Source organism: Psammomys obesus, unplaced genomic scaffold, assembly GCF_907164565.1.
Source record: "Psammomys obesus unplaced genomic scaffold, mPsaObe1.curated_primary_1811, whole genome shotgun sequence".
Lineage (NCBI taxonomy): Eukaryota > Metazoa > Chordata > Mammalia > Rodentia > Muridae > Psammomys > Psammomys obesus.
Genome location: NW_026585742.1, coordinates 2,019,773 through 2,034,820, shown reverse-complemented (window position 1 = coordinate 2,034,820; position 15,048 = coordinate 2,019,773). Strand labels below are relative to the sequence as shown.

At 41.5% G+C, this 15,048-nt stretch overlaps 1 protein-coding gene across 4 annotated transcripts in view; it reads left to right on the top strand.

The window, feature by feature from the left end:
- The window catches only part of Fhit (fragile histidine triad diadenosine triphosphatase), a 1,508,502-nt gene that overhangs the window by 1,183,938 nt on the left and 309,516 nt on the right, over positions 1-15,048 (top strand). The window lies entirely within an intron of this gene.

Genomic DNA, 15,048 nt, shown 5'->3' with positions numbered 1-15,048 from the left:
TTCCTCCTGAGCATGATGAAAATGAATTTAGGTTTATACAATGTTTGAAGAAGCACCAGGGAAGAAATACATTCTGTGTGAATGAGATGGTAATAATAATAAAATGAGAACTGAATCAGAGATGGGTGAAAGAAATTTAGTTTGATTTGCATCAAACAGGCTCAATAGCGTGAATAGTTGGTAAAGTTAAATCTAATTTCGGAAGTTCTTGAACATTCTCATTTCTAACCAGGGCTTTAATATCATTTTAATGCAGCTTTTTACATATGAATTAATATAATAAATGTCAATGTTGAATAGAATAAGGTCACATTTTACTACTTTGACCAGAAGTGTAATCTTCCAAGATTCAATTTTATTACTATTATAACAGTCATACTGGATAAGGTCACCAATATTTCTTTCCAAGTGATATAATATATGACGACAGCCTTTATACCAACTTTACTTTTTGTAATTTGGATTTATATTCTGAAACATGTTGACAAAGATATACCACAGACATTTCTTGGTCAAATGGCAGCCTGGAAAAGATGTTTCCCTATGATTTATGGAAAATTTGAAACTGGATAAATGGAGACATTGATATGCAGCATTTTTGTTTATTGTATCATCCCCTTGCCCACAGATAATTAAATTCTTGTGCCTTCTCCCCCTTCTACTTGAAAGGGAAAGGTGATGTGTAATGATTTTCTGATGAGTAAAATCAAGAAACACGTTCTGTTGGCTGACTGGGTATAGGCCAGCTCTGAGTCTGACTTGTGTTGTTCACTAAGAGACATGTTCACTGACTCAGAAAAGTACAAAGTTCAGGAGTATCAAAGATGGTGAAGGCCCAACCAGTAAAATCATTTTTCGTGACCTTCATCTGCGGTGAAGGCCCAACCAGTAAAATCATTTTTCTTGACCTTCATCTGGGGCATCTTCACTAAGTAATCAGTCTCTGTTAGCAAGACGTGAGTGGGAACTGGCAGAGTCTACCTCCTAGTACTATGAGAAGCATAGTTGAGGAGGTAACCGGCAAGAACACTGGACCATGCCTGTGGCTTCTAAGTGCTCAGTAAACAGATATTGTTCCTGTTCTTCTTTTGGATATTCTTTTGGCTATGGCACTTAGGAACAGGCTGCTTTTATGCTCCCAGAGCTTGCTCTGTTCCTTATATTGAGTCCAAAGTTCCCTCTTTTTACCTTTTACCCAGTGATCTTGACTGTGGCTCCAGGGACCATTGGTGACAACACTGATGATAAAAGTTGTTAATTAATGTTTATTGACTGTTTTCTATGTACACAAGAACATTTTAAATTTATTGTTAGACATCTCAAATGTACTCAAAAGTAGAAAAACTAGTATGAAGAATGTTTGTTTGCCCTTACCATATTCAGCTACTATCAGGATTTTCCTACAGTGATTCATCTGTTCACTTCTGGGTTTGCCTAATTATGTTATGCCAGTTCCTAAAAAGATTTAAATCACAACTCTATACATATCAGTTTATGTCCTTAAAAGTAGGAGAGGCTTGAAGACCCCAATGTGGTAGATGGTGTGTAGGTCTGCTAGAGTCTCCAGGAAGTAAACTGGAAGATACAGAAAAACACTTCTCAGAAGAGGTGGGTAACTGCCCTGGATTTTTTATCTGATAGGAAAGTGAAATAGGAAGCCTTGAAAAATAAAACATGACAAAATTCAGTCTCTCCAGGAAGAATTGGCACAGTCTGAGGCCTTTCCCACTCCTGTGAGCAGAGCTAGGCTTAGGACATGCCCTCAGAAATTTTTCTGAATTTTCTTAATAACAGGTATTTTAAAGAGAAAGGAGAAAAGGAAAGGAAGTGAGATAAAAGTTATTAGCAGCACCAGAAGAAGGGGGAGGCAGAAGAAGAGGAGGGGAGAAGTTGCCAGGAAAACCTCAGCACTTGGCAATGTTGGAAATGAGACACCTTTCTTTTTTATAGAAACAGGGTAGGTTCTCTGGAGCCCTAAATCCCATGTGTCTGAAGATGACCTTGGACTGTGTGTCCTCCTACCTCTGCCTCCCAGGTTCCAGGACCACAGGCATGTACCACTAAGCTTGGCTTGATGATGTACTTGTGGTCAAATCTTGGGTTTCATGCATGCTAGGTAAGCAGTCTATTAACGGATGTACATCCCTCAAGACGTACACCATTTTTACAAGTCTTGTGCTGATTTCAGTGTCCTGGCAGCTCGAGGCCTTCAGAATACTGCCTTCCTGGGAATTCAGAGGGGATGTTATTGGATTATCCACTGAAACCTAGCAGGTAGAAGACCTCTAGATTTCAGAGAAGATACTTGGCATCAGAACCTCACAGTGCTCTGGGATGCACACAGAATCTGTGTGGGAGCTTAGACTGGTTCAAGCAGATGACCAAAGTAGGAAACCTGGACTCCGGAAGAATCTCCCAGATGACTTTTCCCAAGAACAAAGGCAGCCTGATTATCTCCATGTCTCTGCCTCCTGAGACCTGGGGCAGACTCTTAGGTTATCTGAGTGCATTATTTTCTTCTCCTCCTCCCCCTCCTTCTTCTTCGTTTTTATTTTTATTTATTATTCTTTATTCACTTTATATCCCAATTGTAGCTCCCCTCCCTTATCTCCTCATAGTCCCACCCTCGCTCCCTCTCCCCCCACCCCCCTCCTCTAGTCCTCTGAAAAGGGGAGTCCTCCTTCCTTACTATCTGACCCTAGCCTGTCAGGTCGCATCAGGACTGCCTGGATTCTCTTCCTGTGTGGCCTGACAAATGTGCACCGCCAGGACGAAATGATCAAAGAGGAGGCATAAGAGTCCATGTCAGCAATAGCCCCTGCACCCCATACTAGGGAATCCACATGGAGACTGAGCTACCTGTGGGCTACATATGAGCAGGGAGTCTAGATCCTCTCTATACATGGTCCTCGGTTGGTGCTTCAGTCTCTGCAGGTCCCCCAGGGTCCAGATTTTTTGGCTTTGTTGGTCTTCTTGTGGAGCTCCTGTTCTCTCTGTGTCCTTCTATTCCCCCCCACCCCAACTTCTTCCATAAGACTCCCCGCCCTCTGCCCAAAGTTTGCCTATGAGTCTCCTGACTACATTATTTTAACTATTTTCATTCTACTTTGGTCAAAACTAAAAGTAGATATGAAACTAAAACAATGGGGACTGGCAGAGGTGGGAGGAAGGGGAAGATAGGTGTATGGGGTGGGGAAATGTAGTCAATGTACAATGTGTGCTTGTTTGAAAGCATCCGTGTGCAGCACAGCACCACGGATGTTTACGGAACACTCCCGAGGCCCCGTCTGCCCTTCTGTTTCTCTTGGTGGGCTATAATTTTTAAGCTCTGGATTTGTATTTAGCATAAAATAATTTATCTCTAAGGAGGGCTTTCTAATAGGGTTGAAGCCTGCTATAAGTGGCTGTTCAAATATAAATTAGGTAAAATCAAATAAAATAGACGCTTCCACAGTTCATCTTCTGTAGTCCCATGTCATTTCTCTCTTTGTAGGAGTTGTAGTAAGTACCCATGGGCTTTTTTTTTTTCTTTTTCTTTTTGATACTAACAGTTGTATAGGGAGGCATAGTTCCTTAGCTGTGAGGTAGATGTTTAATTTAGATGGTAACAGCCTGGTCCTTTGCTGTAGAGTAACTCATGAAACTTATCCCAAGCAGAAGTTCCTCACATTTCTTAGGCAGGCTCTTTTGTCAGGTGAGGCAGCGTCATGCATTGTTTTTAAAGCATGTCTGCTGCTACAGACATATAATCCCAGCACATAGGCTGCTGAGGCAGGAGGATTGCAAGTCTGAGGCCAGCATTGTCTACATAATAACAAACTGTGTCTCAAAAATATGTTTTCCTAGCATGCCAGTTAAGTGGGATATAAAAACACTTCTCAGATATGTATAGTTTTTGTAAAGCAAATTCACAGTAGAGTAAAGGATATGCTTCCCCACCGCACATTAAATGAGGACTAGCAGCATGAATAATGATGACTGCATTCCTAGCATAGCAATAATATGGAATTATTGAGTAAACTACATTTCAAGATATCTGAAATAGTTACCATTTCATAGATATTTAAAAAACTTGCTAACTGCTCTGGTTTGTCACACTGACTGCATTTTTTGATATAAGGAAATGCAATGTTTAATTAAAAGTTAAATACAAATAAATACTCACTTATATTCATTTCTGTGGGCTAAGCACCCCTGACTTGTGTCATCAAGATGGCTCAGGGTATTAGGCCACTTCCCACCAAGTCTGATGACCCGCGCTCAATCCCCAGGGCCCACAGGGTAGGAGGAGAGAACTGACTTCTGCAGGTTGTCCTCTGACCTTACATAATGCCATGGTCACAAACAAGTAAATCATTCTTTTTTGTTTTTTAAAGACTCCCCGACCAAATCATTCAGTAATAGTTTTGTACGAACCTATCATTTCATTAGTGGTTATGAATGGTGGGCATTTAAAAAATATAAATCTCTTATTTCCCGTCCTTGTAGAGCTACAGTATTTTGAAGAACTTTCCATCATGTGCACTGTTTAGCCATCCTCCTGTGTTGTTCACACAGAACAAGCAGTGCCCGTCTTGCAGCCGTCCTGACTGGTCCTCTAAGAACTCAGTTGCACAACAACAGAAAGCTAAAAGCTGATAGGACTTTTGAACACAGATGTGTGCCACTCCACCGTCTATTTGCTGGATTCTCTTTCTCTGCTGCCACTCACTATTTGCTGAGCCTGCAGGGGCCCCCACCCCCATCTTGCCAGGACTGCAGCCTTCCCAGCGCTGCTGCAGCGGGAAGTTCGGCCCTCATGCCTCATTATCTCCACGTTTCATTTTCCTCGGAGAAACTGATGGCTTTGGTGACTGTTGTAGGCTGTCCCTGGTGACTCCCCAGATTGACAGAAGACTACAGAGTGGCCCTGCCAACAAGGATCAAAGTGAGAAATCCCCTCCCTCACAGTCTGAGATAAAATGTGTTTTGTAGAAACAACAGTTCTGTGTTGACTCATCTTGAGCTTATTCTCAGCAAAAATCCCAAGCTGTTTTCACACATGCTGCTGTGAAGCAAAACTCCTCCATCTTGTGGAGCACATGGTGATCTGGACCTGGGGAGCTCTCCCACAGGAAGGATTCTCATGTGCAGATTTAGAGCAAACTAAGAGTCAGGGAGAGGAAGACCGCCCAGGAAGTGCGCGATTGTGGACGTGCAGCCTTGTCTTGGAGGACAGCAGCTACTTCTCTCCTCACTCTGATTAAAATGATTGAATTTGTATTAATTGAGCAGCGATTCATTGTAGCAGTCATTCATTCAGAGAGAAATTCACTGAGGCAGGTATTTGTTTAAAGAATCCACCAGACTGTCCAGCCGTCTACCACCCATTCATTGCTGTCTTATTCACATAGGATTTGTGAGCAGGGCATTAACGCTCTCTCTTCCTCTATCAGCTCATACACTAGATAGGAAACTGGAAAGCATAGGTGAGTAGTACCGTTTTAGCATTTGATAGAAATGATGGAAGGTGTGTGGTAGAAGGAATTCCTCAAACAGGATGGCCAGTCTGCTAAAAAGTGACGTGGACGGGGAATACCTAAGCCTCTGTGCTGGTCGTTGAATCTATGCATGAATGAGATGTGGCATAGGTTTTGACATAGCTCTTGGACCATGGGCAGGTGACACAGTGTATAAGGGGGTATAGTAGAACATTATTAGAGGAAGGACACAGACACAGCCACTCTGAAACCTCTCCATATGGAAAGTGAGACATATATGGTACAGTGGCTGTGTAATCTCTCTGGTCATGCTGTGATGTACAAGAGGACATTTGATGAAGAAGGAAGCTTATGGCTTAAAAACCATATTTGATGATGCATTCCAGGCTTAGGAGGCTTGGCAGGATGGGGGAAATGTTAAATGTTAATTTTACTCTTGCCATTGTGTTGGGAGAACTGAGTACAGGTAAAGACAGGGATATTCTTCCTACAGAGAGGATTAGGTCTCTTAAAGTCATTCATAGTTCTTGCTTTACTTCATTAATTGTTACCGAAAGGTGTGTTTGCAAGGTGTGATACAAGTTCTTGGCATGGCTTTTAAGTGTATGTCATGATTGCCATACGTTTTCTTCTGCATTTTTAACTAATCTGAAGCACGGGAAACCCTCACCTTGCATTTCAGTGTGTGGCTGTAAAAATGACCATTCAATCCAAAATCATATGAGGTAAAAATATGCCAGATTATGGCTCTTTTATGACTCTTAAATATTTCTCAAAGCATTCAAAACAATCTTGCCATCATTTATGAGAGTATATGGAGCTAGAAATAGTAGGAAACTTAATACTTAAGTAGCATACCCTGATTTTTAAACTACAGAAACACTGAAAGCTAAAGGGCATTATTTTATGAAGCACTTCCCAAGAGCAGCTTGACTGGCTCTTCCTTGCCTTCATTTTCTCAATCAGTAATGGAGCCTGAGGACCTAGCATGGGTCCCCTTCCAGCATTTCAGCTCTTGTGAGGTCAGAGTGAAATATGAAATTTTAAGGAATGCGATTCTTTTCACTGGCCTCTTTTCCTCTGGTATATCTTCCTCCGTTCTGTGGTAACTGCCCTGCTCCTGTCTGACAGTGTTTGAATTTGTTGAGCTCCCTGGCTGTCAACACAACGGCCATCTGGGTTTCTATGGTTTCTGTTTCTTCTAATACAACAGTTCTTTGTAGAGGCAATGTCTGTGTTCCAGGTTGCCTCATTTTGTTGCTCTGCTGTGCTTTTGTATATTTTATGCCCAGGTCCCTCTTTTGATTATTTTGGTGAAGTGTACTGAGGAGGAGGTCATCAGGCAACATATACTTTGCTGGCCACTTCATTGGCTATGTGTGACTAAATTCCAGATACTAATGAATAATCACTGGCAATTTGAAAAGAAGCAATGTTAGTAGCTGCTGGTGATTCTGTGCCTCTGTCTTCTACACTATGGTTTGTGGACTAAAATGAGGTAGTGGCAGAGCTTGTACTTTCTGTAATTACTCAGAGTTACTCTTTCATGGCAACTGAATTCAAACCATACTCTTGGGGAAATGGTATCATTTAACTAAACTGTGGGAGCTGAAATTATGCATCTTGAGGCCATGAGGAATAAGGGCCCCCTGCAATCCCAGAAGTTAGTTCTAAGAGAACTGTGAATAGCAGTCAAACTTCTAGTCTATCTGAGAATGAACAAATAGCTAAGCGGCTGCCTCCTGCCTCAGTAGTCACATATGCTCACCAGCTTCAGGCCTGAGCAGCATAGACTGTGGAACCTCCCCAGCATGGTAGAGAGGTCATCAGTCAGTACTGGTTCATATGCAGTGATTGATATTGGTCAAATTATTATACATCTATGGCCATCAATAGCATACAAAGACCAAAATATTATCCCTGAATAATATCTGCCTTTGTTTCTTCACACACTAAAGAGAGCCCAGTGATTCTGAATACACTGACGTAGTGGCATGGCTCATTTGTTTGTTTGTTGGCACTTAGGGCTTTTACAATTTCTACAGATTATGTTTTGAAAATATGTGTGTTTCATACAGTTGGAATTGAAAAGGAGATAAATGAAAATAAATGGAATAATTTCCTGTTCCAATGAAGCTTTAGATAATGATGAGCAAAAAAATTGCAGACTGGGATCAAAGCAGGCCACGGAGGTGGATGGGTGACTGAGTGTGGAAATACAAAGGTACTGGACACTGGTATAGCTCTAAATGATATGGCTGGTGTTAATAAGACAGAATTAAAGTTAAGAGTTCACATAATGGTTGTAAAGAGGGCTAGACTGAGCAGAGGGAAACCTTAGTGGACTCTTAAGAAGATAACTGTTTCTTTTCTCAGCCTTTACTTGATGCTAGTTTTTGGCAGGAGGTGGCTACAGAAACCATGCTGTACAAACACCAGTCCAGCTTTGGAAAGACAGCACTTGGAGAGATTTGAGAAAGTGAGCCCTGCTTAGAAGGTAGGATTTCCTGATTGTCACCCTGGATTATTGAATGCCTTTCTTCTATTAGTGTTTTAAAGATGTTGTTCGGTCGTCTGCAGTTGACTGTTAGGCGGAATGTTTAAGCATGTAGGAAAACCACTGCTGTTGTTTTTCCTTTTACAGGAAAACTTAATGGTAAAAAAACAAAACAAAAAAAATACTTAATGGTAAGTGTGGAGCGTTATTCGCCAAGGCTGAAGAAAGCAAAGCCTGCTTTCTTTGCAGCCCAACAGTGCAGTTGTTTGCTGATTCTTTCTCAGGGAGTTGCTGCTTTGTTTTCCAAGTCCGCCTGATTAACATATGCTGTACTCAAGCTCCCACAGTGACATATAGGCATCATTTGCTTCCTGTTTGGGAAGCATTTGGAAATAATTCACTGCTGAGAGTTTTCATTTTGTTTGCGTCCAATAGAATATGGTAGGTTTCATTGATGCGAATGATGTAGTTTGTTCTATAATTTTTATTTATTACAATTTATGCACTTTGTATCTCAGCTGTAGCCCCATCCTCGTTCCTTCCCTCCCTCATCTCCTCCCATGACCCTCCCCCAGTCCACTGATAGTGGAGGTCCTCATCCTCTTCCATCTGACTGTAGCCTATTAGGTCTCATCAGGACTGTTTTTCATAATCTTCCTCTGTGGCTTGGTCAGGCTGCCTCCACCTCAGGGGCAGGTGATCAAGGAGCCAGCCACTGAGCCCATTTGAAGATTGAGCTGCCATAGGCTACGTCTGTGCAAAAAGATTAAAAAAAAAATTGCTGCTTAGGGCTGGAGAGATGGCTCAGCGGTTAAGAGCAGTGGTTGTTCTTCCAAAGGTCCTGAGTTCAATTCCCAGCAACTGCATGATGGCTCACAACCGTCTTTGAGATCTGGTGACCTCTTCTGGTGTTCAGGTGTCCATGCAGACAGAACATTGTATGCATAATAAATAAAATCTAAAAAAGGACAAAAGAGAAAAAAAACCTTTCTGTTCTTTAATTTTCAATGGTTCACACAGTTGTCTCGCTGTGTCCAACTGGATTTCGTTAGAGGAGACATCGCTTAAATCGTTCACTTTTCAATCCGATTAAAATTACTTTAGTGTTAGACCATTAAAGCTTTTTTGCTTGTCTTTTGTGGAGGGGTCATCTCTGTAGATGCTGGCATATAACTCTCTACAGAACAAAACTCTCTCTCTCTTTCTCTCTCTCTCTCTCTCTCCTATTTTTCACAGGCAGCCCTATTAAAAGTGCAAGTCAATGTTCGCAGAAGCCTGTGCCTGTTCGTGACTATTTGGGGGATAAATTATTTTTTTCAAGTAGTTTTCCAGCGAGAGCAACTCGATTATAGGGCTTGGATGCAGGGCCTCACATTTTTACCCCTGAGTTCTACTCCAAACCTGAGAAGTCTAAATGTGTGGAGGAATGTTGCTAATCTAAGTCAATGAACCTTATGTAGGATCTGGAAACTATGGCCTTTTTTTTTTTTTAAGCAAATTGTAGATCACAGGGAAACAATGAATGTATAGACATAGACATATACACACACACCATTTCCCAAACAGTTTGAAGTATTTTATTACATTTTTTTTGTATGTGTGTGTATACGAAACCTGTACAAGTTGGTGTTTTGCTTCTACCATATGGATCCTGGGAACCAAACGTTGTCATAATTCTTGACAGCGAGAACCTTTACTCACTGAGTCATTTTGCTGGCCTCCAGGCAAGTTTAGATTTGAAGAAAGCCCGGAGCCCATCTGCAGATTCAACTTAGGGAAGTCTACTTTAGTTACAGCTTAGGAAATCGGCACATTTCATAAGAAGGAGTTCTGTGTTAATAAAGACTCCATTCCAGTCTTTTCCTTGCCCCCCCCTTATAGCTTTTTTTAACATTTTATTCATTCATTCATTTTACATGCTGACTGCAGTCCCCCTCTCCTCCCAGCCCCCACCCACCCATACCCTTCCTTCTCATTTTAGTCAGAGAGGTACCCACTCCAGCTGTTGGGGGATTCACATGAACACTAAGCTGCACATCTGCTAGATATGTGCAAGCGGCCTAGGACTAGTCCATGCATGTTCTTTGGTGGTTCAGTCTCCGTGAGCCCCATGAACCCAGGTTCGTTGGCTCTGTAGTTCTTCTTGTGGAGTTCTTGACCCCTGTGGCTCCCTTGTCATTCTTCCAGCTCTTCCATAAGACATCCAGAGCTCTGTCTCATGTTTGGCCATGGGTCTTTACATCTGCTTATCCCTTATTTTACATCACTCTCCATCCATCTTAAGCCCAAATCCTTGCGTCCTCTCTTACTGACCTTTACCTGTCAGTCAGTTCTTACCTTAGAAATGCATATCAGATTCTCCAAGAATCCATTTGCCATCACCACCATACAGGTCTGCTTTATGGCTCTCACCTTATCTCCCTAAAGCACACACAGTGGGCTTATGCTGCTATCCCTGTTTTGCTTGAGTCTTTCTACCAAGCATTTAGAATGATCTTTCCAAAAGAGAACCCAGATTCCTCAGTAACCCTGTACCTCCCACAGCCTGAAATGTTTTAGCAGCTTTCATATGCTTATAGAATAAATGCCAACCACCAACCAAGGCTGCGGAAGGCCTATCCTCTTTTTTGAATCTCCTGATACATGGACCAAACATATTTACAGCTTAGCAGGTTTGGCTTTGAATATGTTTTCTTCTGAAACATCCCAACTTTGCTTTCTCTTATTTCTTCTACAGTAGTTACCTTTCCCCGAGGCTGGAGATAGAGTTCTAGTTTAGTGGTAGAGACTTACCCACCATGTGCCAAGCCCTGGGCTCAATTCCTAACTGCAGAGAACTCCAAAACAAAGCAAAACATAGAACAAAACAAAGAACCTTAGCCAGGTTGGGTTGTCTTAATATGTTCCAAGGAATATGTTGTTAATTAATGAATACTTATTGAATGAATACTGGAAAATCACAAAATTCCCAAAGGTGTTTTGGCTTTAGCCTTTTCTCCAGAATTTTCGCTTTATGGGCTTCTCATTTTCCCTAACCTTTCATGTTAATACTCGTCAGCTCACATCCTTTAGAGGGTGTGGGGAATATGGTTTCTAGGTTACTTTGTCCTACTCTTCTGAAAACCTAATGCAAAGCAGCTCTTGAACAAATGTTCAAATTCATATACTAAAGTTCAGATTCATCTACTTCTCTGACTGTAATGAAGACCATACTGGATGAGCTCTGTGCAGAGCTGGATTGGGTCTCACTTCCCTCAGGCAGTCTATGAACCTAGGTACTCAGGGCTCTCAGTTCCTCCTGTCATGTTTATGCAAGAGTGTATATGTGTCAGGTTCTGGTAAACTATTTTTATTGCATGTTTTATTTTTAGAGGTTCTCCAGGAAGTTACAAATTATTGTATTACTCTCTGGTCTACAGTAGATGTAAAACCTATTTGTAGCATTTTGGAAATGGTTTCCACACTAAATGATAGCTGTAGTTATTAAATTTTTTTCACTAGGGATGATTCTGAAAACTTTCAGCTGTTATGTGTATATTTCTTCAGTCCCAGCATTCCTCCAATGCCTAGCTCCTGAGAGCATTTTTATTACATTTTCATATTTACTATGTCCCATTCTTGTCTTTATCTGTGATGGACAGAGACATTTGAGTGACAGTTCATCTTCCCTTCCAACATCCTCCTAACCAGAATTATCTGAGTCACGGATACTTCTATCTATCTCTAGCACAATAACAATAATAATAGATTTTCATAATGGTTACTTAGAGACATTACAAGACCCAGAAATGACTTCTAAATCATTAAGAAAGGGGCAAAGGGACTCCTTGAGAAAATATTTTTATTGCTTTATCATTGAAGAATGGCAGATCTTTGGTATGCACACTAATATTCTTACCTCCCTTATGGCAGTCAAAACTAATATACTGCCCTATTATTCCCTCCTGATCCCTAGCAGGGCCTCAGAAACAACTTTACCACAATGCTCTAAGCAGCTACTATAAGTTGGGTGGAGCTAGCGAAACAGATAAAGCCTATTTAGCAATAAACTTAGTCTAGGCATTATGATTAGAAGAGTGCCACACACTGACTGGTAATCTAGGTCCCAGGCCTTCAGGTCAGCCATAGCATGGCCCAGCATGCGTAGGAAAAAAAGAAAGAAGGAAAGTTCCAGAGCCTTCATACTGGCAGTTCGGACCCTGTTCTGGAAGTAATGTGTATCATTTTTGCTTTTGACACTTTGACCTAAAGTTCTAAGGTCTTACTCAACAGCAGGGATCCAAGGCAGAATCATACTGTGTATCCAGACATGGTCATAACTCAAAATGTTTGTCCAACATTCCTACAAACTATCCTATCCCATGTGATATATTTTAATACTCTACCTCTTAACCGGGTACTCTGTGTGTGTGTGTCTCTCTCATCTATATGACCAATAATATACATTAATATATTGTTGAACCACCTGTCACAGGTGGCAGGGATTCCTTTCACATGGTGCAATATTGTGAGGTGACTTTGGGGGACATGAGGATGTCCACATGACACTAACCTGTCATGGTTACAGCATTTGAAGTTGGGGTATGAAAACGAAAGCTGTAGGTGTGTATAACCTGGCAGCGTTTTATAGCCTTGTGTTTTAAAAGATGGCTTTCTAATAAAATCTGGAAACACACAGCCCTATTGGTCAAACACTTGTGATGTTTGTGCCTCTGCTTCTCATGGTGCTGTGCTGGACAGCTGGCATGCCAGGGTTTGAGAAGGGCAGACGGCCTACTGTGCTGACAGTTCCCTGCGCAGACTTGCTGGCTGCCTCTGTTCCTGTTCTACTGTAGACCTGATCATGTCTAAGCCTGGAGCTGCCCTCAGGATGGATACCCCTGGCAGTGGTAATGCTGGTGCCTGGAGAATTAGTTTTCTGCTGACGTTCTTATGTGATGATCCAGCACTGCTTGGGAAACCCTGCATGTGGGGTGCGTGCGATTCTAGGGGCGAGTGTTGTCCAGTGATTTCCCTCCTGCCAAAAATAAACTCCTCGAACTGCAAAAAAAAAAAAAAGAAAGAAAGAAAATAGTATTGTCGATGATTGACAGGGTCTCCCTATACAGCTGGATCTCCTGCCTCAATCTTTTGTGGGCTGGGGTTATAAGCATGAGCCACCATGCCCGGCTTTTAACTTGTATTTTAAAAGTAGAGAACTTCTTCAGACATCTCTCTTTGAATCAATGATGTTGGTGAGTCCTGAAGCATATCCTCTAGAACATTTTCCTACATAGTGTTCTGGAAGTAATTAACAAAAAAACAGGTTCAAGAGTGGCAGGGAGCTCCTCAGATAGAGCTACTGCCTCATAGCCTATCTTCCCTGAGACTGACCCTAAGAAAAAGCAGAGAGCGGATTCCTGACGTCCACATGTGCACAGTGGGACCAGCGCACCTGTGTTCCCCCAGCACGTGCATGTGCTCGTGTGCACACACACACAATTTTTAAATTACTAAAATAATAATTATAATTTTTATAGTTATGCAAATTTGAGGAATACTGCTTAGTATAATTTCTTTTGGAAGAACAGAATTAAATATCCTGATGAGGTTGAGGAAAGCTATATTGCATTATAGTCAGTGTTTCATAGTCTTAATGGACTGCAAGAAATTTGTATAAGAAATTTATCATGGAACTGGTATTTTTTTCATGCCACTGGAGTAAGGAGTGCCGTGTGTATAAAGAGACCTGTTTATTGCTGGGAGGCTCGAGATGCAGTGAGCAACTGTGCTTCCTGGCCCCTGCCAAGATTTCACCGTAAGATCTTGAACATTCATTTGAATGTTGGGGGCTTCACCTTCCAAATCTGGAAACTGACAAGCGGTTGTAATACTACCTACCTTCAAGAGTTGCTAATTGTCATTAGGACATGGAGAACAGTGTATATACTTCTGATATTGTTCACACCTGAGAAGTTTAATGTAGCATACACATATTTTCCACAATCTGACACTAGCACATCAATCAATATAAGATTCCTTTGTGTTGAAAAATTCACAGAAAATATATGTGAAATTGAAGCTAAAGACTATACCAGAATGTAATGTGGGTACACATTCTCCTGTTGTTTAAATTTTATTTGAAGCCACCTTTATTTTCTCTCTGAATGTAATTCTCACTTTTGAGCCTTCTGAGCCTCGTGGAAGTGTTGATAGTGACTCAAAACACTCTACTTAGACAGGACGTGGCCTCAGCATTGTCCACATGACCGTGGCCTCACTTTATCATTGCCCCAGAAGACTTCCCAGGACAGAGATAGGATAACAGATACTTGTGAGAGATTAGCCCAGGTGTGTACAGAATCATATCTCATGACCTTAATCACACTAGTCTCAAATGATCATACTCTACACACCCCATTTGCTTTAAGTTATACGTCAGCCGTTTATGTCTATGGTCACTGAGTGCTGTTAATTCTTCATTGAGTTACTGCAATGCTTATGATAGTGTTCGGTGAACAAAGGTGTGGTCCAAGCCACCAACATGCGGCATTCCTACGTGTCAGCATCCTTATTGAAGTTAACAGTGCTACTTTCCAATATGAAAATTCACTCAAGTACCTGGATTACCAAGAGCCTATTATCCACTGTGTTTCAAAGCTCTTCAAGCGTTCTATTTAAATCAAGTGCTTTGATTCTTCTCTCTTAAAAGCTGTGTTGTTGCTTTTTATTTTTTTCTCCAAGAGCCATTAAGGGTAATTTAAAGCATCTACAAGAAACTCTGCATGATGGTGCATACCTGTAATCCAGTTACTGAGGAAGCTGAGGCAGGAGGACCACAATATTTGAGATCAATTTAAGTAACTTAGCAAGACTTTATCTCAAAATAAAAACTATTAAGGCCTGGAGATGTAGGTTGGTAGTAAAACTGCCTTAACTGTTTTCATATCCGCCATTATCTCAGAAAGAAGAAAGGGAGGGAGGGAGGAAAGGAGGGAGAAAAAGAGGGAGGGGAGGAGGGAAAGGAAGGAAGGAAGGACGGAAGGAAGGAAGGAAGGAAGGAAGGAAGGAAGGAAGGAAGGAAGGAAGGAA